General features: G+C 36.6%; 1 pseudogene; it reads right to left on the bottom strand.

The window, feature by feature from the left end:
* Positions 1–479: 479 nt before the first annotated feature.
* LOC143404445 (septin-7 pseudogene) lies at positions 480–2,690 on the bottom strand (annotated as a pseudogene).
* Positions 2,691–4,957: the final 2,267 nt, after the last annotated feature.

Genomic DNA, 4,957 nt, shown 5'->3' with positions numbered 1-4,957 from the left:
AATAGGGTCAACTGTGCTAGACTAAATTACGTTATTGTATAGGCTGCACTGAATAGAACCTTTATATTATAATTATCATAGAGAAGCATAGTTTGCATCATATTATATCAATTTATCCTCGATGAAAACCTTCCAGTGTCCTTTTATTTTGGAATATCCTGTAAACAATCAAACTATCAGAATATGATTGTACAACAGTAAAATGTTCTCTTGCATTAAATTGAAGACATCTTTTTAATAAAAATTTTAAAAATGTAGAAAGGTACTTAGAGCTGTTACTTTCTAAGTATACAACATCCTAGACAATTCAAGGCATCTTAATCTCCATCAAGAACAACAACAACAAAAAATTTTTGTCATGCTGTCAAATCCATCATTATGGATAAAACTGGTGCAAATTGGTTAAACAGATCCAACAAACACTGATGTCCAAACTGGCATATTGGCAACTAAAAGGTAACTGGTGGTCAATAGAGAGTTTAAAAGATCTTCCCTTTCTTCTTGTTTTTTTTTCCCCCAAGGTCTTCGAAGGGTTCTGTTGTCCTAAAATACGTTGTTGAGCTTCCCAGTTTGCTTTCTCCTCCTCAAACTGATGACATTTTTCTTCTAATTCCTTATGTTGGGCTTCTAAATTCTTTTTCATTTGCTCATGGCGTCGCTGCAGCTCAGCTTTGTCATGTCCCCTCGCCAGCAAGGAAGACACGACACAGGATTCTTCTTTCAGCAGTTTATTCAGGACCCTTGAAGCATGGTGAAAAAACTCTCTCTCTCCCAGTCTGCACTAGCTTAAATCCCTCGCCCAGCCAACGCACTTGTGCCACGTGGGAAAAACTGACTGGTACACGAAAGCGGAAACAAGTCAGAGCTCAGCTCTACAGCCTTACAAGGAGTTGTTTACTTCAACAACTCCAACTGCCAAGAAAGCGGAAGAAGGAGACCCACCATTTTTAGGGTGTGGTCGCTGGCTCCCTACATAGCTTCAGAGTCCTTCATTTTTTTTTTAACTTTTTCTTTGACTTTCATTTCAAACACCTGCTCCATATTCATTTCCATCTTCTTCATCTTGGCTACATGCACTCTCCTTTCTTCTTCCATTTGTGCCAGAGGGCTCTTTGTAAGCTGCCCTTTATTCTTATTGTTATGAACTCCATTATAAGTCACAGCTGCCAGTTTTATGCTTCTGTAGTTCTCATAGTGTACATTATTAGTAACATCTTTCAAGTCCTGCATGTGTGTTCTTATCAACATATTTCTTAGAATTGTAAAATCACAATGTTCACCATTTTTAAGTTCAGCCACACCCTGACTCTTGCCATTCAATTCAATGATAGTATTACTACCTACCATAGCAAGAGGTAAATGGTCCTTTATCTTTTTAACCAGCTTATTTTCTTCTTCATTTTCTGTTTCTGGAAATTCATATATTTTAATTTTATGTTCTTGAATTTCTTTCATTATCTGTTTTTGAAACTGTTGGCATTCCTCCGGTGTGAGTGGGTCTGCGTTGGCAATAAGTGGGATGATATCCACTTTTTCATGCAAACGCTTCCAATGTCCAATGGTTTAAGTCCATGTCCTGAAGGAGCAACGAAGTATAAACAGCACTGCACTCTGTTATCGGGCATCTGACATCTGTTCACTCGAGATTCTGCGTTTAGGTAATCCTCAAATATACTATCAATGTAGTCAATAACGGGCTGCCAGCAATTACGATTATCCACTACATCTCCAAATCCTGGGGTATCAACTATTGTGAGCAGCAACTGAACACCACCTTCTTTAATTGGATTGTTCAATTTTTTACCAAATTGTTCTTAAACACCTGACAGGAAAATATAACCAAAACACAGCCACAAAGAGAGAGACTTTTTAAAAATGTAACTTAACATGTAAATTTGTTTTAGTTTCCCAAAAGTAAGTAAAACTGGAAAGTGATTAAAAAAATGTTCTTATGCATTAATGTCTAATAAGTATAACAAAAGACACTGTCCGAGTCACAAGTTTGTTCTGAGTCAATTTGAGAGCTAAGAATTTTCCAAAACCTGTTTTTCATTGGTTTGATTATCTAACTCTGATATTTATTCCTCCGATTAGTCTATAGAACAGAATTGACACATGGAAGCACTAACGAATTATACCCCAAAACTCTCTATGATGCTGAAAGAGTTATTTTTCCTCCTTCTTCCTTTTTAAATTTTTTATTCTAATTTGTTCTATATGACAGCAGAATGCATTACAATTCATATTACCCATTAGAAAACTGATGCCTTTGGATGTTTTCACTATAGCTCAGGGTGGCATTTGTGCCATTTTCCAGACTAAATGTTGTGTTTACATTCCTGACCAGTCTGACAATGTAACTAAAATCCTTAAAGATGTAATTTTCAAGTAGATGCTATGTTTTCACCTGTTTCATCATGGGGTCCACTTTTCTTTTTAAATTGTTTATTTATATATATTTAGTTGCAGGTGAACACACACTATCTTTATTTATTTTTATGTGGTGTTGAGGATTGAACCCAGTGCCTCATGCATGCAAGGCAAGCACTTTACCACTGAGCTACAGCCCCAGCCCCATGGGGTCTACTTTGGAGATCACGGTTTTCTGACATTTTCTGGTGGAAGAAACTGCTGATATTTACAGTCATTATCCTATCATTGGTGAATTTTGATGTTGCTATGTCTATCATTGTATCAGTCTTTCTCCAATACTTATATCTTCTTGGTTTGTTCATATGACATCTGCCTCCCAGATGGCTTTACAATCTGTTTCTACTAAGCCAGAGAATTACCATGGCCCCTTGGATAGATCTTACTCATAATCTGAAGCATTTCACTGACAAATTGGAGCAAACATTGGAGATACCTCCTCTATAGTCCTATGCCCCTAATCAGCAGGAAATAGCTATTGATTTGATTTCATCCTTCATCTTTGGATGATTCAAGGTCTCCAGTCTTGGGGGGGGGGATGTTAGTAGCAGTGAAATGCAGGAAAGGTCACAAGTGTTCTTTAAATTACTTTAGGGTTCTTCTTTAAATTTCTTCTATAGTAAACAAGAAAGCAAAGTTTGGTAGTTAATTTGTAGAAAATAAACAGAAGAAAAAGGAGCTAATTGGGAAATACGTAAAGAATAAAGAATCAATGGGCTAACCTTGATAAGGTCCATTGATGTTGACATGAAGCTAAGAATTATGGCTAAAGGTGTCTCCTTTATGTGGGAAGGAAGATTCCTTTAGTAGCTTAGGTGCACTAAGGTAACTTCTGGCCAGCTATTAACCGCAGTGCTCACATTAACATGGACTTGTAGATGAAGCCCCCTAAACAGGATGGCCACTGTGACAGTTCTGGAGGGGACCAACTAAGGTAGAAAAACTCCTGCCTGGCATGAAGGAGGAGTTGAACACCTGATTGGCAAAGAGTACAGAGGTGGTCTCCAGTTCTCCTGTTAAACATTAAATAGTAATAAAGTTGGGGAGGGGCAGCATTGTCTTCCTTTTCAGTCTTTGCCTAAAGATGACCCACACTCTTTCCTCAGAGTGCTTTTTTCTTAAGCCTCACTTTTCATTAAGTTAATTTTCACTTCTAATAAACTTCTCTTGCATGACTTTTTGTGAGTGACTTTAAATCTTCTTTTGTTAAAACACAAGAACTGAGGTTTGGAGTTTCAGCTTCCTGCTTTTCTGTGATAGCAGTACTGCACAAAACAATGAAATCTCACTGGTTTTATTTCATAAATGCATCAGAACTGTAATTAAGTTTGGTGGTTACTAATTTGACTCAATTCTCTTTGTAGCACATACTGTCTGTCTTTAATATGACTATAAGTACAAGTTTAGCCTACACTTTTTTTTTCTCCTTCTCTTAAGGTTTACATTTTGTACTTTGACAATCATCTAGACCAAGAATATGATTTTGTACACTCTATGAGCCAGGCCTAGGAGAATTTTTTGGTTAGATAGGTAAAACAGACTCCTAATGAGGTAATCCTCTTAAAAATCTCCTGAAAACCCTCACAACAATTCCCAGACATATGAGTTGACAACCACATAAAGAACACTTCACAGGTTTTACTTCCATCTCTCTACATCTGATTTTTTTTCTCTTTCCTCTAAATCTGTATACATACTTTTTTTTTCAGAGGCAATGCTGGGCTCTTGCCTTTTACTATTTCTGTCCACTGTTATCAGTGATTTAGTCTTATTTCTCTTAAGGAATCAGAAAAAAAAAATCTGAGAAGCAGGAGTTGTCAAGGAAACCAAAGCCAATAGCTCTGGAAGTTCCTGAAGGAAGCAATTCCTCTGAGACAGATAAAATACACAGTCTGATTTGAGAGGATAGGAAGAAAATACGCCAGAAGATTCCAGGTCAATGAGATGAAAAGGAAAAGATAAAATGCAGCATTTATAAGTGAAACTATTTTTAGATCACTAACAAAGGCTTGGAGCAAGAGAATTAAAACAAGAATTTTTTTTTTTCAGAAAACATATAAGGAACAACAATTTGGTATATAAAGAATTAGAAGGTATAAATAAGTAAGGGTCAGGACATGTGCTTATTGGCTCTTTGGATCTGTTTTTCAAAATTTATTTTTAACTTGAATTTGTTATATATGACAGCAGAATGCATTATGATTCATATAACACACATAGAGCACAATTTTTCATATCTGTGGTTGTACACAAAGTAGAGTCACGCCATTCATGTCTTTATACATGTGCTTAGGGTAATGATGTCCAGCTCATTCCATTGTCTTTCCTACCCTCATGCCCCTTCCTTTTCCCTCTCTCCCCTTTGCTCTATCTAAAGTTCATCAAATCCTCCCACTCACCCCCACCACCCCATTATGAATCAGCATTCTTAAATCATAGAAAAAAATTCAGCATTTGATTTTTGGGGATTGGTTTACTTCATTTCGTATTATATTCTCTAATTCTATCCATTTACCTGCAAATGCCA

Source organism: Callospermophilus lateralis, chromosome 7 (genome assembly GCF_048772815.1).
Source record: "Callospermophilus lateralis isolate mCalLat2 chromosome 7, mCalLat2.hap1, whole genome shotgun sequence".
In the NCBI taxonomy this organism is placed as follows: Eukaryota; Metazoa; Chordata; class Mammalia; order Rodentia; family Sciuridae; genus Callospermophilus; species Callospermophilus lateralis.
The sequence above is the reverse complement of the archived record's forward strand: the minus strand, read 5'-3'. Positions and strand labels throughout refer to the sequence as shown.